The following is a 23,883-nucleotide window of genomic DNA, read 5'->3' on the forward strand; positions in this document are numbered from 1 at the left end:
GAGGTTTTATGACTTCAAATTGATCCCTTTTCGACAAAATCACCCAGAACTATCGAACCTGAATACTTCTTGTCATTAAAATAATCATTTCCAATCAAAACAATTATTCGACATGGCATTTTACCCCCACCAACTTCTTCTAAAATGCTCCACACAAGCGTACATGTGAACAAAAATGTAAAAAAACGACCTGTGGCCATAACTCAAAACTGGACCTGATTGAGCAAAACCAATGTGATTCTTGGATTCAGCGCATCAGATTCGTCCTAAATCAGCTGAAAAAAACGCAGACAACAAATTTGTTGTTGACCAGTGTTATTTATTTGAATTGTGCTTGTAAACAGACCAGTACCCAATATAGCTTTTTTTCTAAAAAAGGAGTTGTATGCTCCCTATAAGGGGACACGGGTGGTGCCGTGGGTTAAATCACAGAGCCTAGGACTTGCCGATCAGAAGTTCAGCGGTTCGAATCCCTGCGACAGGGTGAGCTCCTGTTGCTCAGTTCCTGCTCCTGCCAACCTAGCAGTTCGAAAGCACATCAAAGTGCAAGTAGATAAATAGGTACCGTTCCGGTGGGAAGGTAAATGGCGTTTCCGTGCACTGCTCTGGTTCGCCAGAAGCGGCTGAGTCATGCTGGCCACATGACCCGGAAGCTGTCTGCAGACAAACGCCAGCTCCCTTGGCCAGTAAAGCGAGATGAGCGCCGCAACCCCAGAGTCGGTCACAACTGGACCTAATGGTCAGTGATCCCTTTACCTTTACATGCTCCCTATAACCAGCAATCTGGCTGCAGCATTTTGAGCCAGCTGAAGTTTCTGAGTACTTTTCTAAGGCAGCTCCATGTAGAATGTGTTTGAGTGAGACCGGTGTTTTTTTTTCTTCCTAAAAAAATGTTTAGGGGTACTCTCATTCTGTCTGAGACTCAGGAAACACCGTGACAAGAAATGAGGCTGCCATCGGGGGTAGCAACGGAACTGACGATTCACTGTGCTAGAGAAGAAACTAAATTTTATAGTTTCTTCTCCCATTAGTAATAAATTTAAAAATTGTCCAGTAGCACCTTAACACTTCTTCAGATACCATGCACACGAAAGCTTATACACAGAACAAACTTAGTTGGTCTCTAAGGTGCTACTGGACAATTTTTAAATTTATTTCGACTGTGTCAGACCAACACGGCTACCTACCTGAATCTTCTCCCATTAGATTCACAAAATTTTTAGGGGTATACATACCCCTGCGTCCTCCCAGAAAAAAAGCATTGAGTGGGAAATCCTGGAATTACAGAAGCCATCCTGGCTTCTGACTGGAACTTGGGATGGCATGTTTTGGCTCCCGTGAGAGTGTCGCCCCCAAAAGACACTGGGGTTGTTTTTTTTTTTGGGGGGGGGAGCTGTGCTCTCAAACAACTCTCCTGGCTGCTATGAGAATGCAGCCCCAAAAGATGTGCATTTTTGGGAGCTGTGCTCTTGTGTGAGTTATATAACTCACGCGGGAGCATGGCCCCCAAAGACGCGCAGCCTGTTTTTCTTCTGTGGCATGTTGGAAAGTATGGGTGCTACTGCTGTTGGGAGTCTTCATTCAGGTTCAGCGATTAGTTGGTTAATTGGCCCCAGGATAACTTTTGAGTATCAGTTCAATGTCAAGGACAAGATCCCTTCCCTAAGTGACTAACATCCATATGTTTGTTAGCAGAAGTGGCTGAAGAAAGCAGACTGGAAACCCATTCCTGATGTAGACAAGAGAGTAAGAAGAACTTGCCTGATCAGGCCAATAGCCCATATAGTACAGCATCTTGTTCTCACAGTGCACAATCAAACAGACAATCTATGAGAAGCCCAAAAGTATAGCAGCACTCTGCCTACTTGTGATTCCCAACAACAGACATTCAGAGGCATATTTACTCTGATAGTGGAGGTAGAACATAGCCATTGTGGCGAACAGCCATTGAGCTCCTTATTTCCCATGAATTAAAAGATGATTATCTTTTAAAGCCATCCAAATTGGTGTCCATCACTACTGCTTGGAGGAACGAATTCCAAGTCTTGAGCTAGATGGACCAATGGTCTTATTTTGGTGCAGCACAGTTTTCTATCTGCTCTTTGAATATTTGCAGTAATGCCCCCTGAATCCAGAGGAATAAATCTATTATAAGTATACATGCATGGGTAAGACAGGCCATTCTCTTCTTCATTGGTCCATGTGGGGTGAGATTAGGGGTGGGCAAGGAGGGGAAATACCTATTTTGTTGGTGCATTTTCCTTCAGAAGCCATAGATGGTGCTATTGTACTTATTGTCAAGTAGTTCTATGTATGCATAATTGTATTAAATACAAAACCTGCTCCAAGTCACAGGGCCAGCAGTTTAAAAATCTGTTTACAGTCATAGTTAGAGTTCATTTGCTTAATTCTTTAAACTTTGTAAAAAGGCACCAGACCCATTCGGTAACAATACTCTAAATATCAGGTGAAATTGTTAAGAAAACCACCTACTCAAACCATCTAAGAAATTATAGAATTGTTTCTGTGTGCCCAAGGGAGATTTAGACTTGTTTTTTTCCTCAGGGATGGTCTGAGATGTTTTGCTGCCTCAAGTGAAGGACAAGATGCCCCAAATTGATTGGCACTGACTCTTCGGGCTTTCAGACAGGGTACGTTCCAAGACCTACCTGGAGATGCTAAGGATTGAACCCAGCACCTTCTGCATGCAAAGCAGAGTCTGTATGACTGAACTACATCCTTCTTATTTCAGTGCTGACAATGGGACAGTTTCCTCCTCTGTTCTTGAGGGCAGTGGTCAAGTGTAAGGACTCAGATGGGGCACGGCAGGCTATGTGCCACACACACTCCAACCTCCTTCCTCCAACTTACTCCCTCAATATCTGTAACCTGTGGCTGCTCCCTCAATCTGCCTTATAATATGGCTGACCCCGTTTCCCCCCCTTGAACACCACTCAGCTTCACCATGCTACACTGAATGTCAAATTGCTTTTGCTTTTTTGAAGGGGATTTCAAGAGCAGCCTGTGATATGGAACGGAGGTCAGAAGTTCAAAGAGAAAAGACCTCGGAAAACTCCATGAGGTTAGTGCAAAAAAAGTGTCTAAATCTCCTGTTTGGATCCCAGTTATCTAAAATCAAAAGCCAATCTATACCAGGCCTGAGTGGAAAGAGATGATTTCTGTAAATATTTTCACACCCTTTGATAAGCCACTTTTCAATGAATGTTCATAAGTGAGGCAGAAAAGGAGATTAAAATGTTTGCAATGGAGCTGCTAACACGCTCCTTCTCTTCCTTACCTTCTTCACACTAACTGCAACAGGAGGGAGCGCAATACCTTCCTTTGCCCTCATAGAGATGATCACATAGCAAAAGCTCATTTGCTAGGTGATGCAGCGATGTCATTATCTTTTCTCTGTGATCCCCAGTTGGCTGGGATAACTCAGAGCAGGAAAAAAGACAACAGATGTGAACCACTGCAAATAATAACAAATAAAACGAGTTTTAGGCAGCAGTATTTCACACTCTGAAATACTCACAGAGGTCTAGTTTCCCCCTTTTAAGTATGGGAATTTTGATTTGTGTTCAGTTTAACTACAGTACCAATGGCTGATAATAATTTGACTTAGCAAACTAATCTGCATCAATAAGCACTGTGTTATATAGTTCCATCCTGTATCCATGGTTGTATTAGGATGGATTCGTACAGAACATTATTTACATGATACCAGTTATCACTCAGCATCCTGAATGTGAAAAATAGCTATGATCAAGCACTGATTCATCACAAACCATTGCCTCATCTCAGATGGAAATTGAGACACAAGCCAGGCAGTGGCTGATACTGCGTACTATGAAATTGCTTGAACAAGTCACATCACAGCTGACTGGCAAATGAGACACTTCCTAATGTTAAATCCCTGAAGTTGGTTCTACTGGGTCGTAGCAGGAAGTGAGTCAGTGAATACGAATGACTGGTATGAGCAGTGTGTTGGAGAGAGTATCCCAAGCTGAAGAGGTTTCACTGTGTGCAGATGGCAATTCTGCAATTATTGTTATTTATTTGCACTAAAAAGTCAGGTTATTCTGCTTACCATACTATCTTATTCCAACTAAAACCAGGTGATTAAAATTTTCAGATGTCCCTAAGAGCTCAGGGTAGATAGTTCCTACCCTCCCCAGTGCTTCTTTCCCATGACAATCTAGCTGAAACATGTGTGTGTGTGTGTGTGTAATCCTTTTGATTCCTGCCTGCAGCCCTTTGACTTCTGGAGACCAGAAGGGCTAATTCTCTGCTGTGCAAATTTCCTGTGCCTGGGCTTCCAGTTTGACTCTTTATTTGTTTCCAGGCACAATAATTGAAAGTGCTGGTTATCATCTTTATTATGTGAAGGGTAGCCAACGTGGTGCCTGTGACGTTAACCTATATGAGAGAGTGCTGGAGGGGAAATAGTTAAATAGGATGCTCAGACAGGACCCAGGGGGTGGAGTCAGTGGGTCTATAAAACTAGTTCTGAGAGGAGTTCTGAGAAGAGTAAGTTGGGAGTTGTGGGTGGGTAGTTGGGTTGAGTGGGTTGGCTGATTGGGAAAGGCAATTGGTAATAGAGAGACAGTTAGGGCTGTTGGTCCTTGAGTGTGGGGTGGTAGCAGAGATAGAGAGAGGAACATAAGACTAAGAAAGTAAAGAGGAACACTGTTTGGAATGCAGTAATAGTTTTGTTTTAAGTCTGAAATAAAATACACTCTTCTTTATGAATTGAAAAGCTGACTGAGACTGAAGTTGATTTTACCAGGGAGGATCTAGTTGGTGGCAGCGGATTAGTGGTGTACGGGTCAATAGTCTGTTAGACGACCGGGGGCTCTGTACGAACGCCACAGTGCCATACAGAGGCTTTTTGATTACAGCTCCCTGATCATTAGCCAGGCTGGCTGGGGTTGATGATAAGAGCCGGGGGACAACAACATCTGGAGGAAACCATGTTGTCCTTATAGAGATTTTGCACAGGGTATATAGAAAACACATGGATCTGGTTGCCTGCTGAGGTCACTGAATGAGGCTTTGTTCTGGGTCCTGCCATCATCAGAGGTGTGGGTGTCTATCACCCAGGCACTGGAGCCAAGTCTGGTATTTTCCCCCTCCATATGATGCTTCAGCACCCACCATAATATATTTGTGGGGGCTGGGGCTCCCAAAGTCAATGGGCAAAGCTGAAGCCCTTTGTTGCTGGTACCCACAATCTTCAGTGGAAGATGGCACCTATGCACCTGGGACAGGGCCTTTTCCATTCCATTGACTGGCCTATGGAAATATGGTGGCCATGGGGTGGCCATGTCCTACTTTTCATGGGATAGTCCTCTATTTGAAGGGATGTTAGAGGACAACCATCTGTTTGAAGGAGCTTTCTGTCTGAAGGTCTCTCTGACCCAAGTCTGCTTTATATTTAAAGTCTGCTTTAAATATAAAGAACCATAAGATGGAAGAACCTCAGGAGTCCTGAAATTGCCCAACCTGAGCAGGCACCACTGTGGCCCCCACTATGCTGAGATAGATTATGTTTCCATTTATATGATAGCATTTAGTTAGTTAGTTAGTTAGTTAGTTAGTTAGTTAGTTAGTTAGTTAGTTCATTAGTTATAAACAGCTCCTCCTCACAAGTGGAGAAGACCAACAAGTGACCAAACAATAAAAATATATGTTAAAAACACACAATTTCAATACAGAGGCAGGCTGGGAAAGAGTTCTCCTCAAAAATACTTCTAAACTTGCATCTAGATATGTAAATTAGCATATGCAAAACACTGTCCTCTTTTGTTTTTCCTGGCAATGCAGAAGTGACCACACAGTATACCTGTCTGCTTTCTCCTTCTAATGCAGGTAAAGTACAACAACCACTGAAGGTCTTTTATTAGGATAAGAAGACCGGCCTTTGAGCCTGAGATGATTGCTGTTGCCTTGGTATTCTTGATAACCATTTTTCTGATCTACTTCTCCCTCCCCTCCGCTGCTACTGCTGGTATTCCCCCCCTCCATTTGATGCATTTTTAATTGTTGGTGTTGATGGGAATTTTATGTGGTAACCACCTTTTGGGCTTTTGAGCAGTCTATACTGTAAATGTCTAAACAATCACACACACATGCAAGAGACATATAAGAAAGAAGTCTATTTTAAAACACCCCATGCAGGACTAACCAACATGTTGCCCTCTAGATATCATGGGACTCCATCAGCTGCAGATTGCCAATGGGCAGAGATGGTGAGAGATGTAATCAATGACATTTGAAAACCACCACATTGGCTACCCTGGGCTAATACCCACTGAGAAAAGAGACATGCCTCTATCAGGCCTGTCTCTCTGATTACTCTGGACCAGGAGAAAGAAAAGGCTAGAGATTTCTCTCTCTCTTCTTTTTCTTCCCATCTAATTATTGTGAATTTTGTGGAACTGTTTTCAGTGTTTACATCTAAATGTTTCATGGATTTGCCTTCTTTCCTGTCATTCCCTATGATTTAGGTAGCAGCTGAAGAACAGCTTAAACTTCCCTTAATAGCTCCACTCTCAAATGTGCCTGTAAATTGTTCTCTCAACAGAGCATCCTCCTTAATGAATTTGGGATGATCGCTCACCATTGTTAGCAAAGCAATGAAAATCTACTTAGGGTCCCCCCTCCCCTTATAGGAACTTAATGAGGCAAAATTGGGAGCTGATCATCAGGAGTTCTTCCTTTCATCTCTTTGGGTCTTATTTACAAAAGCTTATTATGAGCAAAGCATAGGGAGGGTGATATGCAGCGATTAGAATTCAGCTTAATGGTCTCTTTCTCTCAGGCAGTACAAAATACTCTGAAAGAGGCAGATATTTGAGAAATAACCAAGTATGTGCTGGCAAAGGTCCATGAGCTTAAATATGTGCTTTGTTGGAGAATTGGACCATTCTGAGAAGTGCCCTTTTCCTCAGGAGGAAGCTACAAAGGGCACAGTTCATCCTGTACAGATGCTAATTAAGCCATGCATGGGACCCCTAGCATTAAATGATGATGATGAAGAAGAGTGGTCCATAGCTAAATCAGGATCCACCAAATGATAAGAATATAATAAGATACTTGTGGCTCATATCAAAGGTCCAGCTATTTCAGAATCCTGTTTCCTGCAGTAGCCAACCACAAGCTCACAGGAAGCCCAGAAACAGGTGTGAAGGCAGTAGCTCTCTACTGTTGTTCTCTAGGATCTGATACCAAATGATATCTTACCACTGGACCTAGAAGTTGCATACAGCCATTATGACTACCAGCCATTGATTTCTTTATGAATAAATTTTTCTATGTACAAGGAGGGGGTACCTGTGTACCTCCAGGTGTTAATTCCAAGCCTCTTCATTCCCAGCCAGCATGGTCAATGGTCAGTGATGAAGGGACCTGCCATCTAGCAATATCTAAAGAGTCACAGGTTCTTGACATCAGGGCTGTGAGAACAAAATTCTGGTAGACCATCTAGTGCCCTCTGCTTGCCTGGATTCTTGCAAAGCATGTGGAATAAGGTGGACCTGCAGCTGATCCAGCAAGCAAGGATCCTCTTGCAAATTAGTTAACCCTGGTTAGTGATCCTGAGTATGCATTCCTGCTTTGTACATTTTCAAGTAGATCACATGGATTCTCAGGAAAACAAAGCAATAGATCCAGGGGTAAGTGACCTTTAATCCTCTGCCCGACACTGTCTTCACTGGAATTGTCTTCACTGAAATTGTCACCTCCCTGGTTCCTGTTTTTCCTAATTGGAGGAAAGTTACTTGGCTGCCACACATAAACAGTTCACCTGAGCCACTGCCCTCAGCAACAGAACAGTACCGAAATTTTGTTCAAATGCTCAACTGGCAATCATTTGAAATGGCTTTGGGTTTGTTTGCCTTCCCCCCCAGTAAATCCAGTCATAGCAATTATAACCTTTTTGTGTGTTTGTTTGCTCATCTGTGCAGTAAAATGCTTGTAGGCTTTCATAGGCATCTGGTTGGCTCCTGTGAGTAGGGAGTGCTGGACCTGATGGGCCTTAACCCAGGAGTCTCTTCCGAGGATCAGAGTAAAGGCTATCCAGTCACTTTTGAGTTCTGATGCCATATCTTAGACTATAACTGAAGAAAACAGTGGTAGAGTCAGGAGTTCTCAGCTCCCAGCTGCCTTAAACATCACCAACAAACGCGCTTTATTCAAAGTTAGTCCTACGCAGAGTGCACCCATTGAAACTAAAGTACTAATTACTAACTCAGGTTCATTCATTTCAGTGGGTCTACACTGTGAAGAACTTAGTTGGAGACAACCCGATATTTCTTTCTGTGCATCATCCACATCTTTCCAAATCCACTTTGCCTGCACCATTGCTTCCTCTTCAATTTGACAGCTATTTCTTGGGCCTGAGCATCCTTCTGCTGCTCTCCATTCCCTGTCACCTAAGCTACTTTCCTTCATGCCACAGTTCACTCTCTAAAATTCACTCAGCTGCCAAAGCAAGTTCTCCCCCTATCCTGCCACTCCCAGCATCTCTGCCAACAAAGTCTCCTTGGCCAACCAGGTGAGGCTCCTTTCTAGTGCCCCTTCCATTTGCTCCACTTTTGAATACCCTATTCTTTCATTGCATGTGTAGCGCATTTAATGACTTTGATGCATGGTTTGCCTGTGTGATTTATCCCTGTCATATAGGATGATGGATCTGAACACAATTACTCGCCAGCAGGCTATTTGTTGAGTAGGCACTGATGCTGTATATTTTGCCATGAAGGAAGGAACAGCAGCAATGACTATTAGTGCAACATTGGGCAGTGATGAACACTGGAGGAGTGCTGTAACTCAGTAGCAGAGCGCATGCATCACAAGAAAAACCTTTACTTCCAAGCAGGTAGGCCTATGAAAGTCCCTAATTCATTCATTCATTTGTTAAAATACTTATATACCACTGTATTCTAAAAATAAATAAATCATAGTGGTTTACAAAACATAAAACCAAACAATAACACCACAAAAAGTTACAAACAAGTTAAGCAAAACTAAAAACAAACACCAATAGTCCTTTGTAGGGGATGCACTATTAGTTGCCTGCCTAGACCTGGAGGAATAGAAAAAAATTAAGCAGGCATTTAAAAGTTGGCACAGAAAGTCCTGCTGAATCTCTATTGGCAGGGTGTTCCACAGGACCGGGCAGATGACACTAAAGGCTTGATTTATTGTTGTTGTTGAACCAACCTCACCAACTAGGGAGCAACCAAAGATGCTCTTGCAGATGATCTCGATGATCAAGCTGGAATATAAGGGTTCAGGTGATCCCTGAGGTATCCTGGACCTAAGCTGCTTAGCACTTATAAATCAATACAAGAACCTTGAACCTAGCTTGGTAGCAGATGGGCAGCCAGCCCAGCTGTTTGAACAATGGTGTCCCATGTTGTTGGCCAGAACCTCCCAGCAACATGGCTGCAGCATTCTGCACCAGCTGGAGCTTCTGAACCAGACCCAAGGGCAGCCCCACATAGTACATTACAGTAATCTAGCCCCGAGGTTATCAGTACATGGACTATAGTAGTCAGGGCATCACTGTCTAGGAATGGCCGTAGTTGGTGAACCAAATGAAACTCCTAGCCAAGGAGGATACTTGGGCCTCTAGTAACAAAGATGTATCGAGGAGTACCCCCAAATTACACACTTGCTCCTTCAGAGGGAGTGCAACTCCATCCAGAAGAGGCAACTTGCCAATTTCCTGAACAAGGAAAAGCATCAGTTACAGATAGGTAGCCGTGTTTGTCTGCCATAGTCAAAACAAAAAAAAATCCTTCCAGTAGCACCTTAAAGACCAGCTACGTTAGTTCTTGGTATGAGCTTTTGTGTGCATGCACACTTCTTCAGATACACTGAAACAGAAGTCACCAGACCCTTCTATATAGTGAGAAGGTGGGGAGGGGTATTACTCAGAAGGGTGGTGGGAATGGGTGATTGGCAGATAGCTGTGATGAGCCTGTTGACGACTCTTAACGACTGCAATAGGTCTTACAGGAAAAAGCAAGGGGTGAGAAGGTGAAAAATGGCTTTGTCATGTATAATGAGATAAGAATCCAATGTCTTTGTTCAGACCAGGTCTCTCCATGGTTTTAAGTTTGGTAATAAGTTGCAATTCAGCAGCTTCTCTTTCCAGTCTATTTCTGAAATTCCTTTGTAGTAAAACAGCTACTTTGAGATCTTGTATAGAATGTCCTGGGAGATTGAAGTTTTCTCCTACTGGTTTCTCTGTCTTGTGGTTCCTGATGTCAGATTTATGTCCGTTTATTCTTTGGCGTAAGGAAAAGCATGCACCCAAATGGCATGCACCCTCTTCAAAGGACACAAACACAGTTTATTGGCCCTCATCCAGTCAGCTACTGCATCCAGACACTGGTCCAAAGCTTTCACATCCTTTCCCAATCCAGATGTTTTGGAGAAGTAGAGCTGCTTGCTCCCAGCATATTCACCCCAAAACTCATCTAATGACAGCACCCAACGGTACCCAAGACAGATATTGTGGCTGTATATTCTAGAAAGATGCACATGCTTTATTCTTCTCTACTGCAATGCAATCCATCCTTGCTATGTCTCTTGACACCCTCAGTGTCCTTTTAGAAAGGCAGGCTGATGCTGTGGAATGGCACATCTCCTTTCCTGAACTAAGGACATCAGCTTCCCTGGGTGATGGTGGCCCAGTCTTTAGTATAGAGCCTGACAAGGGGTACTATGTGTCACATACAGAAGCTGATATGGCTCAGCACTCTGCTGTTGGATTACCTCTTCACTTTGGTCTCTGCTAAGCCCTGCAGGGAGTATGATTTTTTTTTTTTGTCAAAAGAGCAGTTTCAACATCTCCCTTACTCATCCTCCCACTGCAACCCGACGCTTCAGCTTCATCCTAGCAAGTGGAAAAACGGAGTCAGTGTATCACAGGAAGCAATCATGCAATGCACAAAACAAGCAGTCTCAGTAATTAAACAACTTCCATCCCCTTTTCTCTGTTCCCTTTCAGCACTAGGCTGACGGGCTCTTTATCTCTGGCACAACATAAGACAATGATGCGACCAAACAATCACACGGAGAATGAGCGAGGGAGAAGGCACTTAAAACAATAATTTTCATTCTTTGCTGCCAAGGCATTGAGTTTGGGAAGAAGAAGAAAAATAGCCCATGACTCGAGATGCAAAGCTTTGATGCAATTGTGCAGGTGTTGAAGACCTCCAGGACCTGCTTACTGTCTCCTGGTAGCCCCCAGCGCCGCTTGTCTCCTCCGGGTAGTATTTATTGTAGATAGAGGTTTGAAAGAGAGATATCTTACTCTCTCATAGCAGAGTAAAACACAATGGTGATTACCCCCCACACATTAAAACTTGGTTAGTTTTGCACCTCATCTACCTTTAAAGCAAATGTTCCCTGTGAAAATGAATAACAGACTTAGCTGAATACTTTACTCAGAGAGTTTCCAGAAGTTACAGCAAACAAGTCTCTATGCACTGGCAGTAAATAGGAAGAAGAAAAAGATTCCACATGGCTTTAAAAACAAAGAACTTGATTTCCTTACAAAAAGGATCATGCAAACTTTGGGTTAGAAAAACTATAGAATCTCCTTTTTGGAGAGATTCAGTTCACTTGGTTTTTCTTGCAGCTGGGAGCCATTGCCTAGTGTGGCTCTTTCTTGTTTGTTGCATTAAGCACAAAGAGAAAATACTTTTTTAATTGGGGGGTGGGGAAGGAGAGGCTGCTTTAAAATCATCTCACCATGCCCTCCTAGGACCCTCGTACCTATGGGACCGCCTCTCCCGTGAAGGACCTTAAGGTCCATAAGTAGCAACACTCTAGATGTCCTGGGCCCTAAGGAAGTCAGATTAGCCTCAACCAGGGGCAGGGACTTTTCAACAGTGGCTCTGGCCTGGTGGAACGCTCTGTCTCATAAGACCAGGACCCTGCGGGATCTGATTTCTTTCCGCAGGGCCTGTAAGACAGAGTTGTTCCACCTGGCCTTTGGCTTAGAATCAGCCAGATCCCCTCCCCCTCTTTCCTTTTCCTTCTGTGATGGAACCCCTATTTGGGGACTTCCCTGGCTTTTTTCTGGCCCACATAGGACCACTCTGGACAGTTGGCCTTGGTGAAGATTTGATGTTTTCTCCCCCAAAACAGTTTTTGATCTGTGTTTCCACTTAAATGAGGCTGCATTTTAAGTTGTATTTTACTCCTGTTTTTAAGTTGTATTTTAATCAATTGTTTTTATACCTGATGTTAGCTGCCCTGAGCCCGGTCTTGGCCAGGAAGGGCAAGCTATAAATAAAATTCATTATTATTATTATTATTATTATTATTATTATTATTATTATTAGGGTCTCCCTCTTTTTTCTACAAATTTTGGGTTTGAGCCTGCTTATACCTGCCTTGTGTGTAGATGGTGCTTTTTTCTAGATACATGGGGATCCACACATGGGCAATTGAGTTTCCTGTTCTAACATGAGATAGGATATGAATACAAAGAATTAACATATATTAGCAAGCCAGGTCTGAGAGATCAAACGCACGGTGGGCAACCAGAACTCAGCTGTAATTCCAGCTTTGTGAACAAAAGCACAGTTTCAAGAGATGTCTCTGCTTTAAATAAGGAAAGGGATTCCTGGCATTTTCCTAATGGGGCTAATCTTTGATCTAATAGAACCGCCTGTGCGACGCAGCTCTTCACTGGCACGGCTGAAAATCTGGGTCTGTGGCATCATGCCAGTTCCCCATTGACAAATGAACAGCTCAAGAGCCTTCAATTTGCATCTGTCATTATCTTTTGTGTGTGCTAAGGTTTAATGTGCAATAAATGTAAATGGGTGATGTATATTCTGTGTTTTATTAGCTCTCATTTATGTTTGGCATCCAGAGTGCCTAGTTTGCATCTGAGGGCATTTAATCCTCTCCCTGATCCGACTCATGATCATCTTTCCAGGTGCCCCTTCCCAGCAACTGGCATATTTATTTTACTTGCTGAATTAAAAAAAACAACAACCCCATATATACTGCCTTTCTCCCAAGCCATGCAAAGAGAGTTACCACTTGAAATATTAAAACAAAAATAAAACACCAACAAAACAACATCACTGTGCATTGAATCCCCAGTGCTCCATTGATCATCAGGGCTGCATAACTCTGTGCAATGCTGGTTTAGAGTGCCAGTTTCTTACTTCATGGTTTCTCCTTCATGTTGCACGAAATCCAAGGCAGCTTCAAGCTATTGACTTAAAGCAGTAATATTTCAACAGACACAACTGCCGAGTGCTTTTATTCATAGTGGGGAACCTGTGGCCCTCTGGACGTTGTAATATTATTGGCCATTTCTGGCTGTGGAATATTGGGGGGTGGATACTTAGGTTGCCCCTATTGCAGATATTAGTATTGTGCAGTTTGAAGTAACTGGAAACAAGAACAGACTCCTTTTGGAAATGAAGAATTGTCCAGACACCCATAAAAATAACATTCAGACTTTTACTTGCAGAACTCTTCAAAGCAAAACAGAAACATCAAACGATACACCCTAAATATCTATACAATGTCTTGTGCTATCCACCACAGGCTCAGCATCTTAGAAAATATGAAATGATCCATGCAGACCTATAAGCAAAGGTCTCTCTCCTTCAGCATCCATTTTGCCTGGAACTGTTTTCCTGGAGAGCTCCCATATACATCTTCACTTCACAGTGTCTTGAGACAAAAGACTAAAGGGAACACCTTTCAAAATGGCATCTTGAAACTCAATACCTTTGCCACATGATCAGAGGTTACACTCAGTTTAGAGCTAGCAGAAAACAATCAACAATTAACTCAGCAAGAGTTGAGAGTGCTTTTCTTGGCTTCAGTATATCCCCATGGAAAACCCCCACGTTAAAGCCTTCATTAATACATATAGCCATTCACATTTCAATGTGAATTAAACCAATTATACTTAGCAGCGCCTGCACTATTATGTCTTCCTCTGGACAGAGAGATCTGGTTCTGGAGCCCTTTCTTCATGATCCAGCATGAATGTGTATCACCTTGCTAGATTGAAGTATTGGCACTTTAAATCCAATTTGTGAAGTGTAGCAGCATTTGTGCTCTGGAACTCCCTACCTATTGCCTTAAGGCAGGTACCTTCACTATACTGTTTTAGATGTGTGCTGAAAGTTTTCTGTAGTAGCAAACCTATTCAGAGACATGATTTAGTTATGTTTGTTTTCATTGATTTTTTTAAATGATAGATTTAGGTATATTTTTAATTGGCTTCTGTATTTTTTGTTACACTTTATATATAAATTGGACTTTTACATTGCTTTGAGAAATTGTTTCAGCAAGCTGTTTATAAATTTTCTACAAATAAATAATAGTTTTGTGGGTATGCGTAGTTGGGAGAGCACACTGCAGAAGACAATGGCAGAATTTCCTTAGAGACAGTGTTCAAGGTGTTTTACATCTTTACATTTATTATATTGTATAATATAATTTAGAGGTATTATTGGTCTCCATTTTTTAGCTTAAAAAATCTAGCTCTGTGTTCCAGTTCCCTCATTTCCTACTTCCTGGCTGGCTTGGGGAAAGTTGCCACTTACCTATTGCTCCAAGTAATTGCTGCAAATTAATTTTTGCCTATTTTATTTCCCCATCTCTGAATAAAATAAAAATGAGTTCTCCGAGAAAAGTTCTAGTTCTCTGATTCTGGTGGCAATAATCTTTGTGGGAAAATGGCAGAGCACAAAATTTCCAACTGGAATTTTTCACCCCAGTGAAAAATGGAGAGAGAGAGGTCTGCAGGGGAGATTGTGCAGGAGCTGATGGGAATTTTTTTCGCATTTGCCTTATGGGGAAGAGCTGTAGCTCAGGGGTAGAGCATGCAGAAGACCCCAGTTATAATCTCCAGTAGCTCCCATTAGTGTTGGGAAAGACCCCTAAGCATAGCTGTCAACTTTCCCCCCCCTTTTAAGGGAAATTCCCTTATTCCGAATAGGATTCCTTGCAAGAAAAGGGAAAAGTTGACAGCTATGCCCCTAAACTAAGTGAAATGGGGCATGGGTGGTGAATCTGTGGTCCTGCAGATGTTGTTGGACTCAGTGGTGTAGCGTGGGGGGTGCAGGGGGGGCCGGCCGCACCGGGCGCAACATCTGGGGGTTAGGGTTAGGGTGCGCAAATCCACGGGTTAGGGGGCACAAATTACTTGCCTTGCCCCGGGTGCTGACAACCCACGCTACGCCACTGGTTGGACTACAACTACCATCAACATGCACGCTGGGACTGATGGGAGGCGGAAACCGGCCGTGTCTGGATGGGCACAGGTTTCCAATCCCTGGCCTAGAGGCTACATTTCCAAACATACCGCCTTTCCCCCTAGACTTAAAGGCCCTGGTATGTTCACCCCATGGGATCATGGATGCAGTGCTAGGGAGAGGGGAACTAACCTTTTACCTATGTTGTTTCCCTACAAAGCCTGCCATTAGCCAAGGAGGCTGATCACTTCCAAACCTGCCATTAGTCAAGGAGGGGAGAAAGACAAGTACAATTTAGTTGTTGGCATCCCCTGCCCTAACTAATAGCTATCGCTTGATGTCTCTGATTTGATTTGGAGAATGACCTGAATTGGGGAGAGATATTTTCTTCCATCATCATTTTGAGCCCAGTTCAATTTGCCCCTCCCCCACTTCTGCTTTGAAGTTTGAAATGAAGAGATCTAACATAAAACACCTAATCATATGTGGTTAGGTCCCCGATATGGGATGGGGGTGGGGGAAATAAGTTATTTATTATCTATTCCTTGCACCTCTGCCCGTAAGGCACTCTGAGAAGCGTCACAACATGAGAAATACCAAACAAAAAACACACATCAAAAAGCAAAATACTTTAAAAGCATTACTATAAATAAACGAAAAGCAGCAATTTCAAATAACACTGGGAAAATAATAGCAGCAGTAAAAGCTTTAGATTTCAAAAGCCAGTTAAAAAGTACAACTTTCAGTTTACAACAAAAAGAAGCCCAAGAGGGAATGTGATGGACTTTTACAGAAAGGGTATCGTCAACTTGTGGCACTGCCACTAAGAAAACCATGCCACGTAGACTCTCTTCCCTAAAAACAGAAAGTCTGCCTTCAGATCTCTCCATCTGCCCTTGCTTCCTTTGAATTTCACATAAATGCCTCATCCCATTTTAATCCCCTATACCAAGATGGGGAAATTCAGCCCTAGAGGCTGAATCTGGCTGCCAATGGCTCCCTATCTGGCCCTTGGGACGCTCCCTAGGCCTGGATCAATGCCCTTCTCAAGTGCAGGGGGCCCGTAGCCCCAGGTGCACAATTTTGAGTGAGCACAAACCAGGTGCCCCCCTACAGGTTCTGCCCTGCCTGCTATGAGGGGTCTCTGAGCCCCAGAGTCCAGCCTGGCCTTGCTGCCACGTCCACAGCCCCCTGGCTGAATGGCTGCCCAGCCAGCATCAGGGGGGATGTATCACCCAAGGGCTGCATCAGACGGTCAGGCTCCCACTGTGCGAGCAGACAGGCAGCACAGCATGGCCCTGTGAACCATCTGTGCCCCACACCAACCCACTGGTAGTGGTGGCGAGAGCTGGGCTGGCACAGCAGGTTTTGTTCACCCTCCAGGTCTTGCCTGGTGTGTGTGAGTGCGCCCTGGGCACCAGCAAAGGACACAACACCACTGCTTTTGGATTTTCCCAAGTCCACTGATTTTTCCTCCTTGGTACTATATTGGCTACCCACACTTGTAGCACAACTTCACTATTAGTAGATACGATATACTCACAGTGTACTTTCTAAGATCTGGTTCATACTGCAGTTTATCAGAGTTTATGAGCTATAAACCAAATAGAGCCCCCCCCCCATTTTTTTCCAATAGTCACAATTTCATACCTTTTCATTTTCCCCACCCTCTCTTTATTATATTTGAGAGCAATCCTTTTGCAATATCCTGCACTTGAAGCAAACATATAGCTCCTTATTAAATCTGGAAGTGGGAAAATGTTATTAATCCGATCTTTCCTTATTGCTTTCCTAATCACCTTGATATTAAACAATGGCATTCTGTTAGTGAAAGTGGGCTTGCTTTTAAATATCTTTCCCACTCCTCTGGGAAAGGAGAAAACCCAGCCAAGTGACTCTTTCAGCTAGCCACGGAAACAAAACTGGAAAAGAGAAGTGTGGACTGGCTACTGATTTGTAGAAGTTTTCCAGGGCAAAGATCATTTAAGGTGTGGAGTAGAAATCAAAACCCTTATTGCCCCAGTTCTATTATTGGGAAGGGCTACAACTTAGTGGTAGAGCATACTTGCGGCATGCAAAAGTTCCCAGGTTCACTCCCTGACATTTCTACTTCAAAAAATAATCCGGTGATGGGACTTCAGCAGGTCTGAGTAGATGCAGACAATACTTGACAAGATTGTCAAGATTTGTCTGATTGGTATAAGGCAGGAGTCTCTGTACGGTTTGCAATTTTGCAATTCAGGGTTTGGTATTTGCCATTGAGTGTCCCCGACACTGTTTTTCTTGTAGTACAAAGCTTGGATCTGTCACATAGCTGATGTGCACTGATGGCCAAGCAAACTGCTCAGCCATTGCTGTGCCATTGGTTGGACGCTCATTGTATGTGCATCTGATCTCCACATCATGTACAGAAGCCGACTGTAGCCACCAGTAAAAATGCATCACCACATTGTTCTTCTCTACCTGCTAGATTTGTATCATTTCCTTCCTCCGAAGAGCTGTGGATAGTGTACACATGGTTTATCTAATTTTATCCTTGCAACAAGGGATGAATCAGTCTATTTCTGCTCCATGCCACTTTTGTAGGTGTACATGCACGTCTGTTACATCCTGTTTCTGCATTAATCCAGTTTAAAAATCTAGGAAGTCCACATTAAGGGAGGGTCACAACTCAGTGCTAGAGCAACTTCTTTGCATGCAGAAGGTCCCAGCATTTCCAGATAGGGCAGCGATTATCTCCTGCTAGGTGGCTCAATGGTCTGATTCAGTATAAGGCAACGTCCTAGGTTCAGACCCCATGCACGTCCCACTTGAATATTTGAATATTCATCTTTGAACCCATTTTCTTTTAAAATAAGCATTTCTAAACTTATTTGCTATTACAAATTATACACACGTGGGGTGTTAAAGGCACAGATAAGCCCATCAAATGGTGAATTTTCAAATACCGTACGTATCAAGTAACCACACACCCCTTGTGTACAGCAGAAACTAGAATCAATCTTGACTGAGAGCAACATGTTGAGGAGAGATTCTGAACTGAGAAAAATAATGTTTTGGGTTAGTGCATATGCAGCCATGCTCAGTGCTTCCCCTCCCCCTAGAAAAATAGGTGTCGGTACTCACCATGAAGTTGTTACAGTTAGTGTCACACTTTTTAACAACAACGAAAAAGAGGTGTTGGTATTGCGTATCCTTGAGTACCCCCTGTTGGCAAATGTTACTGCCCGTGTGCCTGAGCAGGGGCCACCACTGTTGAGTCACTGGTGCCCTTGACTAGGATGCTTGGCCGTGAGTCACTATTTTCAATTTCTCATAATGTGCTGGAGCAGCCAATATAGTGTCAGTTCATTAGCTGGTTAGTCAGGCATTGCCAAATTAAGAGGATATGCATCACTAGCAAGAGGGATGAAAAAGGTGGTATTGTAGCCTCTTTAAATGGGGTGGGTTCTGTTAAGTCCTGCCTTTCATTGGTATGGCTGTTCTTTTAGGTTTTTACTTGGTTCTTTTAAACTGCTTTTAATTTAAGTTGCTTTGGCTTACTCCACAATAAAAGCAATTGACAGTTATAACAACAACAACAACAACAACAACAACAACAACAACATGGCTCTGTTCAGACCAACATTTGAACATCATCATGTAATTCCAGTTAATTTACAAAAACAGTATCATTTCCTAAAAACTGAAACTAACCAGCCGGACCCAAATAATCCAGAGATTCAAATGTTAGCTCCTGCAGGATCTTTGCTGAAACAAATCAAAACAGGGCACAATGGCTCATTTTTTGCTGGCAACGAGAAAAGGTCACATTGATGGCATAAGAGGAGAGGGAAATTAAAAGGGTGGTTTCTCCAACAGCCCTGTTTTACAACATTTTCTTTGCTTACAGCTTGTTAATTTTCACAGCAGAGTTGCCTTGGGATGAGAACAGAAGAAGAAAAAGGGGGGGTTAAAAAAGCTCGTGCCTCTAACTGTACTGAAGGCCTCATGCATGCTGCAAAAGCCTTTGATGAGAAACATTAAACATTTTTAATTTAGCACCATCAATTTGAAAATCTAATTTTTTTTAATGCTTTGTAGCGGCAGACGCTTTTTCACGGTCCTGTCACTCCCCTCGAAGAATTATGAGAAACTTGAACCGCAAAAAGTAAATTAGAAAAAAAAACCTCATTTCAGTTACTCTAAGAAGAGAGGAAATTAGATTTTGATTAAAATCACTCACACATACAATTTTAGGTAAACTAATTTAGCAATACTGACTATATAATTTTCCCTTGGCTTCTGTGTTCTTTTAATAGCACTTCAGGGGCATTTGTACTGTTGTCCTTCTCAACAGCCTGTTGTGAAGGGAAAGAGCTGCTTAACCAAGTCTTTCTTTTCCCCTGTTCATATGCTGCCTCGTTTTCCAAGAGATGATTGACTTGTTAGCCTGTCAATTAAAAGCCACCTACTCCTTCCTAGGGATGTGATCATCTTTAAAGTGAAATGCTCACACGACTGGGAAGAATGCAGAGGTCAACTGGCGGAAGGAAGATGGTGTCGCTCTGCAACTGTGGTTCCGGATGGGTGAAGAGGTAAAGAGAGTACTGATGTGTGGCTATGTTTGCACATAAAGCCAGTGCTTTTCCTTCTGGGTGGATGCAGGGGAACGCATACCCCAAAACATTTTGTGACTCTAACAGGAGAAGAAACTTTTTTTTTTAATAAAAAGAATAGTTTCTTCCCTAGCATGGTGAATCGTCAGTTCCATTGCTACCCCCAATGGTGGCCTCATTTCCTGTCACAGAAGCGAACGTTTAATGTGTGAAGTAGGAGTTGGCATATATTATTATTATTATTATCATTATTATTATTATTATTATTATTAATTTTCATTTATAACAATTCAATAAAAGCCACATTAATATAATACCAAATCATAATTCAATTTTAAAAAGCCAATTATCCAATTCCAAATTAAACGATTTTGGACGATTTCCCATGTTCTGGATTTCAGGAAATGATGTTCTTCTTCCACCCTGCTCTAGTAGGAGTTGGAATCTAGCACAGTGATTGGTCACTTTCGTTGTTACCACCTCCGATGGTGGTTTCATTTCTTTTCCCAGTGATTTTCTTGAGTCAAAATGAGTGTACCCCTAAACATATTTTTTTTAGAAAAAAAGCACTGCATAAAGCTCAACTAAATTGCGGCTTAGCACACATGTGCAAAGTTGCTAATTCATGGGTGACAAGATTACTACCACTTTGCTCCTCCTGGACCCTTGGCAGATAAGTCAAGGTTAGGCTTAGCATGTCATCCAAACTAGGCATTGTATTTAAGCAGACCCTCCAAGTATCCCTATTTTCCAGGGATGTCCCTGATTTAGAGAACCCATCTTGGTTTCTTATTTGATCCTGGAATGCCCCACTTTTCCTTAGGGTGTCCCTATTTTCACTGGAGAAATGTTAGAGGGTATGGAGTTATCCGACCCCTGAGCCATCTGAACACAATCATGTATGGGGAAGGTTTTTTTAAAAAAATGTTTAATGTTTTATTTTGTTTTGATATATGTTGGAAGCTGCCCAGAATGGCTGGGGCAACCCAGTAAGATGTGTGGGGTATAAATAGTAAAAATATCATTATGGAATGGGACATTCCTATTTTCATCGGAGAAATGTTGGAAGGTATGATTTCAGCCCTCTCCTCCTTAACCACAGTCTGTCACCACGTTTGCTTTTGGCTATAGACAGTAGTTTGAGAGGAAATACCTTAGCCACAATCCTGGGTTTGGATGACTTGCTAAGCTGAATTTGCCCATAGCTGCCATGCTGCACTGAGCTAAAAGGACTTTGGGGAGCAAAGTAGTTCCTTCCAGGGAGCCAGCATGTTTACATGGTCCTGGTAAGCCATACTTTGACTGTGACATGTGATTCAGGCTGGGGTGTTGGTAGTTGCTCAAGATAGGCCCATGAAGGAGTATTTACGTTAGACCATTGCCTTTATCAGTGGTTGGGTTACCAAGTGCGTGAAACAAGGCTTTCACCACCATGGCACCTGGGCGGTGGAATTCCCTGCCTTATGGTTCTGCCACCTCCCTCCTTCTCATGCTTTGGTTAGTTGATTAAGATTATTCTCTTCAGTTCTATTTTTTTGAAAATCGATGCTGCATGTGCATCGCTTGACAGTGTGATTTCTACTGTTGGTTACAAGTGACTGAGGATAGGATAATAGAAAGCTGCCTTATACAGTGGTACCTCAGGTTACAGATGCTTCAGGTTATAGACGCTTCAGGTTACAGACTCCGCTAACCCAGAAATAGTATCTTGGGTTAAGAACTTTGCTTCGGAATGAGAACAGAAATCGCCCAGCGGCGGTGCGGCAGCAGCAGGAGGCCCCATTAGCTAAAGTGGTGCTTCAGGTTAAGAACAGTTTCAGGTTAAGAACGGACCTCCAGAACGAATTAAGTTCTTAACCTGAGGTACTACTGTACTGAGTCTGCTGGTGTATTGTTTACACCAGCCTTTCTCAACCTTGGGCCCCCAGATGTTCTTGAACTACAACTCCCATCATCCATGACCAAGGAATGACAGCAATTGTAATCCAACAACATCTAGGGACCCAAAGTTAAAAAATGCTGGTCTACATTAAATGTAGCCATTTGAATGTGACCTTCGCATTATCAGCACCACACTCAAACCAACCGAGCCAGCCTCTACATGTTGCTGGACTACAACTCCCATCATCATGCCAGGACATGTCAGAGAAAGAAGGGAGCTCCCTGGAAGACTTAAGAGCAGCAATCACAATGGGGCAGTTGGGGAGAAATATGGATGATGGGAAATAAGGACAGCAGGAGAAGAATGAGGACGAATTCGGACCACTTTCTGCTCCACCTATTGCCATGCTGGGAAGTAGACGTCAAGAGCACACTGGATGAATCTTCCTCTGGGGCCTTATCCTTGTTCATGGTCTTATGTCTATCTAAGCAGCAGGTGCTAATGGAATCATTGTAGAGCTGCCCCATGTGGTGAACCTTTGGACTACAGGGACTACAAGGAAAAACCTTCAGACTATAATGACTCTGCCCACCCAGGCAGATCTTCCTGGACAGGATGAAGTATTAAGAGGACTTCCTGTTCCAGTTGAGCCTTGTTTGAGCAGCATGGTCTTCCTGGGCTCTAGTGTGCTCCTCCTTTGTTCATTGATTCTGGGTTCTCACTTGCTTCTCAAACAGGCCTCCTGGTTTTCCCTCTGGTCTAGCTCTGACTAACAGCTTGCTCCATGGCTCCTGGGTCACGTCTGGCTACTGACACCAAGCTCACGTTATTTTACTTCACCTCCCCAATCATTCTCACATGATTTTTAGTTATTCATTCTCTGCTTCATGGGGAGGGTGGAAAGCTCAGTTCAGACATTATGCTTCTGGAGACATGGGAGATATTTCTATGCTGTAAATATATTAGCATTGTACATGTATGAGCCCCTTGGCAGAACAAATGTACCTCCAGATAATTGGAGAACGAGCCCTGTGTGTGTAATAATATTCATGCTCAACTAGATCTCTGATGTGTGGGGCCCTTAAAAGAAACAGCTGTGGCCTTGGAGACTAATACAGCTGAGGCCAAAATTGCACATGCTTTTTAAAATGCTCTAATTACTACTACTACTACTAAAAAAAAAAAAAAAAACCTTCCCTGATTTTTAATAGGCATGTAGGAAGCTGCCTTATAGTGGGTCAGACTCTTTGCTCATCTGCCCTAGGAATATCTGCTTTAAGCAGCAGAGGCCATCCAATAAAATAAAATTTTATTATTATTATTATTATTAAGGTCTCGGATAGAGAGGTCTTTCATAGCCTTACCTGGTCCTATTTGAACTTGAGAAACCAGGAGCTGAATCTGGAGTTGTCTACATATGTGCTTTGCCACTGGGTTGCAACTCCTCTTTCACCAGTACGAACCACCTTGATTACTACTATTTTTTAATCTTATGCTTTAGATTTGCAATAATGCTTGTATTAGTTTTTCTCGCCTTGCCCTACTTGAACCTGGGACCTTCTGCATGCAAGTACTGCTGGACTACACACCCTCCAACATTTCTCCAATGAAAATAGGGATGTCCTATTCCATAATAATAATTTCTCTGTTTATACCCATCCCATCTGACTGGGTTGTCCCAGCCACTCTGGGCAGTTTCCAACCTATATAAAACACATAATCAAACATTAAACATTGGAAAACTTTCCTATATAAGGCTGCCTTCAAATGGCTTGGTGTGTGTGGGGGTGCATAACTCCATACCCTCCAACATTTCTCCGATGGAAATAGGGACGTCCTAAGGAAAAGTGGGACATTTCAGGATCAAATCAGAAACGGGGATGGCTTCTGTAAATCTGGGACTGCCCCTGGAAAATAGGGATACTTGGGGTTTCTGGGACTACAGTCCCAAACAAGTTGTGCTTTTCTGGCTTTTACTGTCACCGCAAACCCACCTGCATTCTAAGGTCTCAAATATAGAATAAATATTTGTAAATGCTCACATATCTAAATATATAAACCATGTGTCTGAAAGAGTACCGGAGAGCAATCCTGAAGCTATTTTGACTCTCCCAATGACCTCAAATATTCCTCTGCAGTAAGGGAG

The sequence above is a fragment of the Podarcis melisellensis genome (genome assembly GCF_964234715.1).
Source record: "Podarcis melisellensis genome assembly, chromosome: 15".
Lineage (NCBI taxonomy): Eukaryota > Metazoa > Chordata > Lepidosauria > Squamata > Lacertidae > Podarcis > Podarcis melisellensis.